The 14786-nt window shown below is 46.0% G+C and overlaps 1 long non-coding RNA gene across 1 annotated transcript in view; it reads left to right on the forward strand.

The window, feature by feature from the left end:
• The window catches only part of LOC310880388, a 125100-nt gene that overhangs the window by 85207 nt on the left and 25107 nt on the right, over window positions 1–14786 (forward strand). Inside the window, exons 23-24 of the long non-coding RNA XR_014571661.1 lie at window positions 7–879; window positions 14122–14345. This is a non-coding gene — a long non-coding RNA (uncharacterized lncRNA). The remainder of the gene's footprint in view (window positions 1–6; window positions 880–14121; window positions 14346–14786) is intronic.

The raw sequence follows: 14786 nt of genomic DNA on the forward strand, positions 1-14786 counted from the left end.
GCACAGAAAACAGGAACGTTTCCAGGTGCTGCAGGGGCTGACAGGACCTTCTGAGTGTCTGGAATGGAGGAGGAGAAGGAGCAACCTCGCATGGCAGAAATATCAGTAGGTAAAGGAATTAAATGAGAATGAGGAAAAGTAAAAAAGGAGAAAAGAACAGCAAGGGAAAGGAGGCTGGCTCCTTGTTATTTGTCTGCATGATGAAGAGTGTAGAATAACAGAGGAGTGAATGAAGATGTTTGTGTGGGGTTGGGTCCTGATGCCAGACCTGTATGAGATGGGCTCCAGAGAGCTCCTCTTCATTAGGGTCAGGATTAGTATAAAATACAAGAAAGTAAGAAAAACTCCTGCATGAGGGGTAGTTAGATATGATGCTCATAATGTGTTTATTGAAGATATTTAATTATGTTTTTTCTCAGTGTGAATGTATATATACATGCAAGTTATGGATGTTTCTGCATGTAATTATCCCTGAGTATGCTGTACGTCTCTGAAAAGGCTGATAAAAGTCTAAGATGACTCTTGTGAGTTAAGAATGACTTTGAACTAAGTAGCTTAGCCTTTTAACTCAGCATTTCACAAACAAGTGGAAGTTATTAAGAACCTCAGAGGGTAGAGCGATCTGGCTTTGCAGAATCTGATGACAATTCAAGTGTTGGAGGGGAAAGCAGGACTGGTAGATGCACTCTTTCCTTTGAATCTTTATCTTCCTAGGGCCGGTCCATCAAAGGAAGTGGCGGCCTTGTGGCCCAAGGCGAGCGAGTCGATGAGGCTTTACGAAGGCCTTTGCATTTCCAAAGCTGCAGCTGTAGTTGTTCTGTGTTCCTGGCTGGCTCCAGATGGAAGCGTGTTAGCTTAAATCACTGAGGTTGGCTTTAAGTAAGTCATTTTATCTTTCTTTATAATGCTTTGAAGGAGGAAATTTTGTTTCTTATGTAACTCCTGAGAGCCATTATTTGCAGCAGGCAGCAGCGCGGTGCGAGCGCAGCACTGAAGGACGCTGCTCGCGGGGTGGCTCGTGCGGGGCCATAAACACGCCAGCTGTCCTCGCTGAGCGGGCTGGGTGTCCAGGGGAACCCGGGAAATTAGTCACCTAGCTTTCCACGGGAAGTAAATGAATGGCACTGCTGGCTTGAAAAGATAATTTTACCACAGCTAAATAAATCCTGGGTGAGGGGGAGGTATCGCCGCCGCGTGCTGCGGCCCACACAGAGGATGGCCGCTCTCCCGCAGCAGGATGTGCCCCACAGGCCCGGCTCTGAGCCGACAATTCCCTCAGATCTGCCGGTCTCTTGGGGCCTCTCCTCTCAGGATGCTCTGCTTGGGTACATTTCCTACCGGGATGCTTTTGCCCCTGAGAGGTTTGGACGAGCTCTGCAGAGCGGCCTGCCGCTGCGGGGGCTTCTCCTGAAGCCCTGCCAGGGACGCAGCGGAGGCAGCTCCTCAGCAGCCGTGGCCACGTTCAGTCCCTGGCCCCCCCTTGCTCAGCTGGCAGGGGGCACACCCCGACCCTGCAGTTCTTCGTCCCGGCACCCTGCTTTTGTCCTCGTCCCGAGCCGAGCAAAGAGAATAAACTCTCCTCGCAGTGTCTGTAAGGCAGCGAGGCGCGGAGCAGCACGCTGTTTGTCACCTCCGTTCTGCTTCTCCCTGAAGAAACATAAGATTCTCACCTTCACCAAATCCTGTCTATTAAAATCTAAAGGTGGATGATCACATGAATGAGTTCAGGTCCTAAAACTATAAAATAAATGTCTGCTGCTATAGAGAAGGCAGTTGGTGACCTTTCCCACCCAGCTTCCCTGGTGATTCACAGATTTTATTTTTTGCTAAGTACAAAAGCATTTTCCCTGGCAAATGCTCCTTTACTGAAGGTGAAAATGAATAAAATAAGCCCACAAAACACTGAGGGGAGGGTTAGGTCTTTTCACAGTTATCACTATTTATAACATAAAGCAGCTGAAGTGTGGTGAGTGCTGTGGAGAAACGCACGCATTTCCCCATGCCAGGCTGAGCTCAGTGTTCCCGAGTTAATTCCCCCACGCTAACAATTGTATGGTGTCCTGTTATTTCAGCAGGGAAATTTTCCACAGCCTTGTATACCAATGTGATCTCTTTAAATGATAGGTCTACTCTGAGGGCATTTGAGTCTATTAAAAAATTCAGCAGGAATTGATATACTGCATTTTTCATTTGAAAATTTGCAATCAGGTAGGAAAGTCTGAATATTCATATGCGAGTAATATCTGTTCAGCATTCATTAATCTGAGTCAGTAATGAACTGCAGGTAAAATTGAGTGATAATTTGTAACAAGTAATTTATTTGATTTTTCTCATCTTCCGTTTTATTAAATATCTATGAACTGTTTAATTGACCTTCCTGAATTTTTCATTTAGTATTCACAGGTTTTTTTGGTAAGTGTCTTGCCAGGAGGTTGGGCAGCCCAGTCCTTGTTCCTTGGCAGGCTTTCCTAATGTTTACCCTGAATCTTCCTCACCTAGTCCCTGGCTGATAGGGCAAAACCCTGAAGAGCAGATCATTCCTTTCTTTTTTACTGTTATTTTTTGTATATTTTAAGTCTATAAGTTCTCTCCTCAATCCAGCTTTGTTCAATCCTTCATCCTGGACGTGTTTTCTAGACTTTTAATCTCCCTTCTGGTACCCTTTTGATTCTCTTCATTTCATCCACAACTTTACTAACATATAGCATGTAAAACAATGTATTTTTTCCAATGTCTTTTTAGGAGTGAATGTAATGGAAAGACTATTTCCCATATGATAATAGCCACATTTCGATTTACCAGTTTACCCATCCCAGAATGACAATCTTTTTTTCAGAGCAGCTATCCCGAGCCTGCACTGCAGCCTGTGCAGTTCCCCAGCCTGTAATTGTGCAGTTGGTTATTTCTACCTAAGTACAGTATTTTGCTTTGTCTTTGCAAAATAAGATTTTTTTTTTAAGATTTCTTCAGTTTGTCAAGACCTGTTTGAATTTTACTTCTGTCCTCATGTATGTTTGCAGTCCCTCCCTGCACAGTGTTATCAGCAAATCTCGCGTGTGTGTTCTTTCTTCTGTCATTAATGAAAAAACTAATAATGCTGAGCTCAAGGCAGGTCTCTCTGAAACTGTGCTTGATTCACCCTTTAATTTCAAGTAGAGCTGTTTCCTGGAAATGAATGGTCTTCTTGCAAGCTTCACAGCCTGTTCAGGTTTCACCTAGAGCCATGCTAACAGCAAAGGCTTAAGGCAGGCTCTGCCTCCTTCACATCCCACGGGTCTCTGGTATCATAGAATCATAGCATATCCCGAGTTGGAAGGGACCCAAAAGGATCATCAAGTCCAACTCCTGGCACCGCACAGGTCTGCCCAAAAGTTTGTTGCTTTGTGGAATGATGGAGTATTTCGCTGGACGGCTGCTGACCGAACAGGCACGTAAAGCAATGCCAGCCCCTCGTTCTTAAAGGCAAGGTTGCCTCTTGCTGTCTTTCCCTCTTCAGACTTCCCCAAGAATAGTTAAGATTCTGATACAGCTTCAGACAGTTCCTTAACTATGCAAAGATAAAGCTCATCAGCATAACCAATTTGAAAACATCTAAATTAGCCAGGCACTCTTGCTGTTCCCTTTTTATGAGATTACAATCTTCCCTCTTTGTTACAGTATTATTGTGCCGACCATCTGCTCTCAGATGGCCTTCTTCATGAAGATTGAAGCAAAGAAAGCTCATTAAACACTCAGCTTACTTGGTTAATGGCTTTCCCACTCCTTTTTTGGACCTCCTTTATTACTAGTGTAGTTACAGGATAATATCTGGTTAATTGCCCCATGCTTCTTACCCTGACCTCTCCGATTTCGTCACTGTTCTCGCTGCTCTGGCTGATGAAACGCTTGCTGAATTTTTAAATGCTAGAGCTTAGGCTATGCGCTGAAATGCCTACACGTTAAGTCAATGAAGAATATGTAATCAGTTTTCATCTCCTAGCGATGGTTGTTGGTCAGGCCGCTCGTACAGGGCCTAAGGCAGCAGCAGCCCCTCTGCAGAGCCCGCAGTGCGTTAGGACCGGTGGGCAGGAGCACACAAGTGGCCTTGAGGGAAATTGTTGAGATTACTGGTTTTGCAATCTAATAATATGCAATTTGTTCAAATTGCATTAACTTTTTTTTTTAAAGTTCTCCTCTCCTGACTTGTGCTATTCTTAGTACATTGTTGAGATTATTTCTTAGGTCTTTAGAGTTCTCTGTGGATTTCCTGTTATTGGTCCCAAGCCTACAAGTAATTGCTCTCCGTCCTTGAGCCTTTTCAAACAGCTCCTGCAGCAAGATTCACCTTTATAAGTACGTGACCTCAAAAGCACATGAAAAATACTTTTCAATGATATTGGAAACAGAAACAGCTTGTAAACAGATATCCAAATTAGTCCAGCTATATGTAAACGCATAAGGGCTTGAAAAAAAAACAAATATTTCTAGTTACAGAAGTACAGGTCGATAGAAATTTCTGGTTTGGCTTCATTCATGGTATTGTAATTTAGGTAATAAGATGAAGAATATTATAACATAAAATTTCTCTGTTGCAACTTCATTTGTGCTCTCACACTAGGGACAGAGGAAATGAAGAAAGCTCCAATTAGCAAAGCTAAATAAAAGCTAAGTGCAGGGGAACCTCACTGGGCATGCTGACCTTCTTTTCAGTTCTCAAGCAACTTGAAACTGAATCTTATTTAGAACTGGCCATTCACATTGCTTCTTCATGCAGAGGCATTAACCTACAGCTTACAGGAGCGAGCAAACTGTTCTCTGCCAGTAGAAAAAATCCCAACCTTCCTCATTTTCTCCTGATGTGTCTGAAAGTGGATGAGCTTTGCCAGGTCCTAATATTTCTAGCCTGGCTAAGGTACTGGAATGCAATAGGAATGCACACTTAGATATATAATGCAAAGTGACTGAAATTTAGCAGAAATCTTGAATTTATCTAAATTCTTTGGACCTAAAAGCAGGAGCCTCAGCTGCAGGGTGCTGCTCTGGGCTTGGGGCTGGAAGTTGGAGCTGGTGGGATAGCGTGTGCTGGTCCTTGGCAGCTCCAGCTACATCCTCCGCGTTTTTCTCCACGTAGCCCAGCTCCAAGGGGGAGCATTCCTCATCTTCGGGTCCTGACAGTCCTGAGAAGGAGGAGCCAGAGCCTGGCGTTGCCATTTTACACTGCAGCTTCCACAAAAACCTTCACAGCTCAGCAGATCTCCAGTTGTGGCTTTTTCTGGCTCTTTCTTTGTAGCTCTTTAATTGAAAAGTCAAAAATGAAAAGCTTGGCCTGGACTCACTGAGTCAGACGCCCACGGGCAGATTGTTGCAGGTCGATCACTGCGCAACGTGGCTGGATCTTCCTGAGGTTCTTGTTGTGAATGTAGCACCAGGGCTGAAGGTTTTGTAATAATTGCAGCCGATGGACTGTGAACTTGTGCAGAAAGTGAGCAGCCTTCAGGATGCTGGGAGAAGGAGGAATCTTCCTCCTTCCTGAGGTTGTGCTTTTTAAGCGAGTCTGTTTTTTTGACAAGAGAATCAAAATGCGAAGCCAATTAAAATGCCAAGGAATTTTCAAAACATAGTCATAACAGAGAAAATATGCCTTTAAACCTAAATGATGTAAGCAAATAACAAAATCTTGATAGCTGACACCAGCGAAAAGCAGTTTATAAATAAGATTTTTTTCCTTCTTATCCATTGCTTCAAGCAGTCACTCAAAACAAATCTAACTTCTGGTTCAGTGAGTAAAGAGTTTGAGGTCTCTCATTGGTGATGGGAAGGACAGACTCGGCAATGCAAGCATGCATGCTTCAATACATCGGGATGTTTTCTGATATGTAAACCGAAGAGTAAAAAGGCAGAGGATGAGCTAAAGGGCAGCGTGATGAAATTGTAGAATCTACTGATTCCACTGGGAGCCTGTGATCCTAGGAAGAGCTCTTGTTTTAATCGGTAAGCTTTCCAAAAGGCCCTACCGTCCCTTTGGAGAAGCAGGGGCCCTTCGGGTGGCAGGCTGCCGTGTGTGATGCAGGTGACCCACCACTTCTGTGAATCTCCTGAGCTGAATTTATTTTTTTGAGGGACCTCATTTGGGGTCAGAAGGAAAAATCAGTTCTCCTCCTCCCTGCGAGGCACTGACGGCGGTGCCGAGCTCCCTGTCTCCATCCCAAAGCCCTTGGAAAGGCTGGGGTGGGCGCCCCACGCGTGATGAGGGCGCTTCGTGCCAGGCAGGGGTTACGGCGCCCTGACAGCGGGAACGCTTCTGTTTTGTTGTTTGTCCTCCTCACCCTGGAAAAATGAAGACCCTTCTGCTTTTTTAGTTACTGAACTGGAAACTATTAAATCGGGCTAAGCCATTCCATGAAGTAGTGGAAAAAATGGTTGAAAAAGTCATTTGCTCAATAATGACAGGATGTGGAACTGCTTGTTCTCTGCCACCCTCGTCGGCAATCAGCTACCAAGAATATTTTTCTCCTGAAGGTCAATAGAAAACTCACTTTTTTGGGGTTTTAGTTTTATACGATATTGGAAAAGCTAAATCATGTTTTAGCTCCAAAAATCTTATTTAAAATCTTTTGACAGGCACTTAAAGCTTCCTTATACGCTGTTGTTTCAGGGACTGTTTTTATCATATTTACGTTGTTGCAGTGCCTCTGTTTAAAGGCGTGTTCTTCAGGTTCAGGTGCTACCAGAAAAATCAGAATGAGGTTTGTTTTCTCGTTTCCCTCGCTGCAAATGGTTTTACCGAGCTGTTGAACAACACTGGCTGAGTTTTATCTTGACACTTTAATTTGGAGGCAATTTAATATGTTCCGACTAAAAATTTTAAAGAAGTCCTAGTGCAGAGCAGAAACGAGGCACAGATTTCATCATTCTTGACCCATTATCCTTTTTTTTTTTTTGAGCTGTCATTTTGGAAACCCTGTGTTGTTTCATTCCAGGTACTTTAACAGCTCATTTTAGTCTTGCTGACATTGCTGTGCCATGGTTCATGTCTTTTCTGACATGAAGCTATCAAGATCTTCCATTTACTCTACCATTTTACCCCTGCTTACAAATGAGGTTTAGAGAAGCTAAAACCTTTCTGCAGCTAAGGTCTCATTTATTTGAATAGGGTTGCTCTTTGCATTTTATAATATCTGATGCATGGCTTCAGCTGAAAGGCCAGATATCTTTGCAAAATACTTTGCAGAGCGACTATTTTAAATACCGTACAGTAAGAATTTGAACAGATGCATCAGTTTCGATTTCAAAGGATTTGAATTCCTGTAAAAACAAAACTGTTTTGAAACATCCCCATATTTCTGCCGTCCCCAGAATGCTTTGCCAGCTCGTCCGAACACAGCCCAGGATGCGGCCTGCCTCTGGTTCCTGGGTGCTCCCGACGTGGTCCCTGTGGCTGGGCTGGCCCGGGGGCGTGCTGCAGCCCCCCAGCCCTGCGGGACCCCCGTCCCTTCCTGCCCCCCGGGCAGCCTGCCCGTGCTGCCACCGCCTTCTCCAGGCAGCCAAGAGACTGGAGGTGTCACTGTCTGCATTGCTATCTCTGCAGGCTTGCGTGCAGTCATCTGGTGCTCGGCATAAAACTCACGTCTTTTATTCCAAAATGTGACAGGAGCATGTTTTTCTCTCTCTCCTCCCAAATAAATATAGCTGGAAGGATGCGCGGAGGAGAGCCGTGCCCCCTCTCTGACTGATGCGCCGTGACACGGGGCGCGGAGGAAATTCGGCACTTTGTCACTCCCGCGGCCGACAAAGGCGCCGAGCCGGGGCTCCCCTTTGCGGGGTGCCAGCCCAGCACCCCAGCGCTGCCTGGGAAGTGTGCTGCCCGATTTAGCAGGTTGCTGTGCATCACTAAACAGCGTCTTTGGTTGTTTTTTTTTGTTTGTTTGTGTGTTGGTTTTTTTGAGCGCAGCCGTGCCTGTACTACTTGGCTGGGAGACGTGAGTCACGCAGCGTGAAGCTGTGGGGCTGGATGGACGCCCAAGCCCCACGCATGTGCTGAGTTTCAGCAGAGCTCAGCCGCCTGTCGGCCCCACTTGAGGCAGGTGCCAGCTTCTCATGGTGCACAAACCTTCTTGTTTCCCACTTCAGCACCCCCTGCAGTTATTTTCATTGTGGCATCTGTGGGAAGGACTTGATTTTTCTTTTTGTGCTCGAGAGAAGTGTGTTCAGATAGGAGTGACAAATCCGCGCCTCGCGTGGCTCTGAATGCCTCAATTTCCCTTGCTGTCATCTCAAATTGAGGACACGGAGGGTCAAGTACACAAAGCAGTTTGGGGTAATTTGGCACGAGAGACGGTGCAGAAATGCCCAGCGCGTTGTTACGGGGCAGCTGGTGCCAAACCAGCGAGCAAGCCCCGTGCAGCCAGCGGCAGCTCCCGGCCGGCTGCTGCCTCCTGCCAGCACCGGGCGTCCCGCGGCCACCGGCCACAAGAGCTGGGGGGTGATGGAGTGAGACGGGTCCAGAGGTGATGCCGGAGCGAGATGGGTCCTGCGGTGATGCCTGGGAATCAATTTGATTCTGGTTGGCTTTTCATGTAAAGGAGGAGCAAACCATCTGAAATATTGCTGGGGCTACAGAAGCCAATGTGCAATGATATCATTTATTCCTCTTTTATATACAAACTGCCTGATAAGACGCACTCTGAAGGTTTTATGATTTTAGGAGGCATTGCTATGGAAAAATAAGTTTCGAGAGGATTCAAAATGTTAGTTCAAATCGGCTTGTTTTCACACAGCACAGGCACTACATCTTTTCCCTGATAAGAGCAGAGCTGCCACTCAAGCGACGGGAGCAGCACCAAAGCGCGGGGCGCTCCCCACCAGCAGCGGGGCACCCACTGCGCTCCCCATGGGGGCGTCCTGCCCTGGAGCTGCCGGCCCCTTCCCCAGGTCCCATTGCACAAGGACGGATGCTTTGTCGTTAAAGAAAAAATAGTTTTATTGTGAATTGTGAGCGTTATATGCATTTTCTTTTCCCACTTCTTCTTTTCTTCCAGTTGCCTGAATAGACTGCCTTCTGACAGTATTTGATTGTCTTGTTTGTGTACGGCTAGCTTTTATTTCACTGCCAGCAAGCTTTCTCTGCGAATTAGATATTATTTAGATATACAAGCACTACTCTAACCAGGCAGTTCTGCCTCTGACAAAGGAATGGGAAGGTAATGGAGTTTTGCAGTGTTCTGTGTTATAATTTACTTATATGGTACCTGGCTGTGGGTGATATATTTCCTTTTTTTCCTGGCAATTCTGAATTGCCCGGGGAAACAAATAAAGCTTTGTTTAAAACAACAACAAAAAAAAGGTGATTAAAAACTTCCCTTCCACCTTAGAATCTGCAAAATATTCAATTTGACCGCATGTTAGGTATTTCATTTTAGTTGGTAAGTAATTTACTATTTTTAACGTAGAACGGCATTCAGAATGAAATACTTGATAAAAAGTATTTTGACCAAAAAAAATAAATGTTATTTAAGCTGTTCTAAAAACAAATTTAAGACAATTTGCTGAAATGACGGATAGTTATGAAGCTATTAGATCAGCCTGAATCTGTGCTTTTTCTTTTAAAAGGGAAAACTTTTATAACAGAGTTTTCTCCAGCTCAAGGTTGATGCCTACCACACACGTGGCCACGCGCTGCTTTCGGCCAGACCCGTACAGGTTTGTGTGCCCGGGGAAGGAATTTCTCCCTGAGCCAGGTAAGCGCTCAGGCCGCAGGGCAGCGCTGGGGGCAGCCCACAGATGCTGGAGGGGACTGCTGGGCACGGGGACTGGGGGGCGACTACCGGGGGGGGCGCGGCAGTCGGCTGCGTTATGGCACCGTGGGAGCAGAGGCTGCCAGGATAAGCACCGGGACGTGAGCTGTGTTTGCAAGCTATAGATGAGCTCAGTTTTTCCCCTGCCTCAGACAGCCGTGGATTTTTTTTGGTCATCAATATGCTCCTATATTTTTTTTATTTTATTTTTTATTTTATTTTTATTTTATTTTGTATATTTTATTTTTTATTTTTTTTTATTTTTATTATTTTTTATTTTTATTTTTTTTATTATGAATGCAAAGTTTTGCTCACTTTAAGGAACCATCCTTAAAATTGCATCAGCTTCTGCTCTTACAGGCGGCTGGGATGGAAGGAAGCTGGAGCCAAAGAAGGCTGAGGGCGGAGGCTCCAGCCACGTTGAGAGGTGCTCACCATGTAAGGGCACTTTGCCCAGCAAGCCCCTCTGCAAAAGTGTGTGAGTATTGGCTGGGCTGTAACTTGTTGCTGTGTATTCCACATTTTTTGACCGGTTGATGACCTTTAAAATGAATTAATATTTTTATTTTTCACTGCTTAGCTATTTTAATCATTTTTTTAAGAACCATTTCTATTATTTAAAACCCACCTCTTTGTGCTTTAATATGAGAATCTCTCTCAATTTCATTTTATATGTGGTATAAATCTTTGATCTTTATTTTAGCTTTGTCTGTAGTGTAACCACTAAGAGAAATGCTAAAGGCATCTCTGATTTTCCGTCAGTGAAGCTAGGATCAGGAGTTTCACAGAATTCAGTGCAAGGTAGTGTTCCTCCTGTACAATTTTCACACTTTAATAATAAAAATCAACAAAATGCCACAGCAGATTTTTTTTTTTGGTTTGGTGCTGTAAATTGCATTGTAAAGTGCTCCAGGACTGAACGAGCGCTGCTCCAGCTCTGCCAGGAAGCATCCCTTGTTGCTTCTAGCAAGAATTGTCATGGTGATGCATTCTGTTGACCACATTTTGAAACACAGATTGTTTCTAATTTTGTTTCTTTAATTTACTCTGGGTGCTCTGCTGCCTTCTCTCTCTCCTCGCTTTTTTATGGGAGAGATTTCTTGGTGCCAAAGCATGCAGAGATCAGGCTCTGCCCCTCTCACCCTTGCTCGGGGAGGTGCTGGCAGGTCCCCTGGCGCAGCCGGTGGCTCCTCGGGCAGCGGGGCGCTGTTTGCAGGTGCCTGTCTTGCGGGGAGTTGACCGCTCTCTGCGGCGGCAGGAGGAGGCACTGGGGGGCTCAGCACCCCGGGGCCGGCTGTGCCCTGCGGGGGTGTCCTGAGAAGTGCCCGCACCTTGGAAAGGCTGACAAGCCTTTATCCTAGCCAACAGGCTCCACGAAGGCATTAAATTTGGCAGCGAGAGTGTAGCACTTAGGTTATTCTCAAGGAGTCTTGAGATATAAAAATGTTTCCGTGGGAGTTCTTGGCTCCACATAAAGGCTGCGAGAGAAAAGAGACCAGCCGCCTGCGGGGTGGAGAGGCGCTGCTTGATCTGCTTCCTGGCTTGTGCATAGTTTGAAGAGGAAGGGCTGGCCTGGATTTACATCTAACCATCTCTTGGGCTTTCGTGCAAGGGCCAGGAATGGGTTTTCTTCTGGAATTGGTCTGTTTTGAGCAGGTAGGGCTGTCCAGGAGCTCCCTGCCATGTGTCAGGTGAAAATAAAGTCTTGTACACAAAGCGAAATTGGGTGCAGTGTGTGTTAACCCGACGCCTGCAAAGGCAGGAGGGGTCTGACACTGTGGCTGGGTCCGTGTCTGCCTCTGCCCAGAGGTTTTGTTCAGGAGGACCATGGCTGGGGTAGGTTGGTGTGCGTCTCTCCTGGCTGCTTCCACCTACACATCTTTGCTTTATGAAACTGCTTGTCTTTGGTTCAAAGCACGGGAACGACAGCTTCTGTAGGCAGGCGAAGGCTTCTGGCTCGCAGAGCACTGTCTGCAGCCCTGTCCGAGTGGCTGTTGCCAGCGGCTAGCACGGCGCAGGGCTGCAGCCTCAGGGATGCAATGGGGGCAGGTGGAGGCAGCTGGCCCTGGGCTCGTTGCGGTTGTCCCTGGGCGCTTTGCAGCCCTGAAGTAGGAGATCTGGATGTAAATGCTGCCGCAAAAAAAGCAGAGGAGGAGAAATCGCTTGAATCCAAGCCTCTCCTGTCGCCAGACAGTCCTTGTAACTCCAAAATATGGATTAAAAACAAATGTAAATCAGCCAGACTCCAGGAGGAGCTCACCGCTGTGAGCGCAGGGTGGCGAGCAGCCTCCAGCTGCGGCGGTGGCCCAGGGGTGAGGAACTCCTTCCTCCCACTGGGCACGGATGTAGGTGGCTTTGCTCAGTGCTCAGGACCCTCCAGAAGGGCCTCGAGGCCGAGCTCTGCCTGCCAGGCAGCAGCACCCAGGGAGCTCCCTGTGGCCGCGGAGCTGCAGTGCGCTGTACCCAAAGGGAAGTCAGCGACGGGGGGGCGAAGGCATGCCAGTCGCCTCTGGCCAGCTCTGACACAGATGCCAGGAGGAGGGAAACGTGCTGATTTTCAACAGAATCGTTGATTTGTAAGAGGTGGCAATTTCATATAGTTTATGCAAATTTCATCACTTTTTTCCTCTTTTTTTTTAAACATTATGGAAAGGATACTTTGGCATCAGCTTGAAAGGAATGTAAATGAATATACCCTTAATGCTCAGTGCTGTTTGCCAGCAAAGACCAGTCTAGGAGAGATGTATTCCCACTGAACTCCCAGAGTTACAGCAATGCTGACACCAAGTTCTGTAATTTTGTGCTATTGCAAGGAACAGAGTCATCTCGTTGGGGATCTGTTAATCTTTCTGGCTCTGCTTTGTACTGCTAATGATTCCATGGCTACATCTTTTCCTTTTTTTTTTTTATATATATGTATATTTTTTTACATCTCAGTGATTGCCATGCCTTTATGTAAGACTACATGGAATATATAGCGATACTGGAGTATATAGAGATACGAATTATGCAGAACACCACACAGCTGGCAGCATGCATGTTCAGAGCACAATCACACCGAAATAACTCGATGTGTAGTGAGCACGGGGCAGTGCCGATCTTCTCTGTCAAATAACGAAGTAATTGTGCATGTGTTTGTGCGGAAAAGATGAAATTCCAGCTTGCGTGTGTGCAGGCAGCGGAGCCGGGGCTGGGCGGCTCGGTGCCATGGCAACGAGGCCTGCACGCGGAGCAGGAATACCCGAGCACCGTGGGCCTCGCTGTCTTCTGGGCTGTGCTGCTCCTCATGGCGTTGTGACCCCAGCCCAAGCCTGTCTGCTGACGTTCCCCATCCCAACGGGGATGTTCCCCTGGTGCTTGTGGAGTCGGTTAATGGGAGAGCTCTCCTCATTAAAGAGGAGAGGTAGAAGTACACGTAGAGGATTGCTTCTCGTTTATGACTGCCCACAATCCTCAACTGCCTTCCATTGTCACCTGCAAATATTTAGACCATCAAATATTTAGAAACAATTGAAATTTGATCTTGTTAATGGTGGGTAATCGTATTTCAGAGGTTCCCTGCCCAGGCCTCTCCCTGGCTCCTTCTGCAGCCGGGCCCAGCCGGGCCCAGCACACCATGGCCCTGACACCCCGCAGCACCCCACGGGGAGCCAGGAGCTGCTGAGAGGAGGCAGCCTGCCGGAGGCTGCCGCTGAGGGGGCGTTGCTGACACATCTTCTGGGACGAATCCTGCCTGTCGCAGAGGAAAATGTGAATCAGCCGAGCCCTGGCAGCCCGGCGCCGAGTGCTGCCAGCCGGCTGCATGCGGGCTGTGGCCCCCTCTGATCTCACAGGTGTGGGGCTGCATGGAGATCTCTGAAAAGTGAAAAATTAAGTGAAAATGGAATTTCTTCTAGCTCTTGGATTTTGTACCTCGCTGCTCTTTTCTCCACGCTTTGCTGCTGACAACTGCTAGCTAAATAATAGCATGAAGTACTCATTTAAAACATGATGTATGAACACTTGAAATTAAAATCATTCTGAATTAATTTATATATGTATATATGTCATGCATTTGGACAATCTGAGGACATGAAAACCTTTTTTTAGCAGCAATGATTTTAAATTAAAAACAATATTGAAATACTTAAAGTTGAATAAGTATCAATATCTTGTATACCTAGTTTTTCCTCCATTCTCATATTCTGTCCTCCTTCAAGGTTAGGTATTAAGTATATTTATTTTTATTTTGAAGAAATTGAAGTACTTTGTTGAAAAAAGAGTCTTAAACATGTACCACAGGTGAATTGTGAGAGCTCTGTGGCTCACCGCAACTATTCACGTCAACAAAACCCTACTGTGTTTTCAGTTACAAGCTTCTCCCGGCGTGAGATTTGCAGACCCCTGAACACCTGTACTCATCGCGAGCCTTGGCACAGGCATCAAGTCGTCTGGAACGGACCCTCCAGAGACTGAGGCCTTCACTCCGGCACACCATCAGGGCCAGTGTGATCTTGGCCTTAGCCTATTTTCAAACCACCTCCAGATTAGAGCTGAAGGAAATAATCCAAGGAAAAACAGATTACTTTGAAGGTAATGGGTTTTCTCATCTCCAAATTCACCAAAATCTACTTTTAAAGTTTTTTTTTTTTTTTTTAATTTAGTTTGAAGGTATTTGATAGAAAAATGGGATGTTTTTGGAATCTACTGCTGATGCTGCAAGTGCAAGGTGTTTTTTATGCGTTCAGATTTTACGTTTGTGTGGTATTCTACCTGGATAACCAGTCACCGCTTTTCTCTGTGGTGCCCTACGAGGTGTGCCCGACCTTCTGCTTGGTCCTTGTGCATGGTTTGGATTTTCTTGTCCATATTCATTGTGAAAGAACTGATGGAAAAACCTGAACATTCTAATTGCTTAAAGAGAATCAATATGAGGCTTATTAGGAGATTATTTAGCACTAGTTGTCTTCTATGATGTTCAGAGATCGTTTTTATTTGATAGATGTTTCTATTACTCAGTAAAAAAAAATAATG

The sequence above is a fragment of the Anser anser genome (assembly GCF_964211835.1).
Source record: "Anser anser genome assembly, chromosome: 12".
NCBI lineage: Eukaryota > Metazoa > Chordata > Aves > Anseriformes > Anatidae > Anser > Anser anser.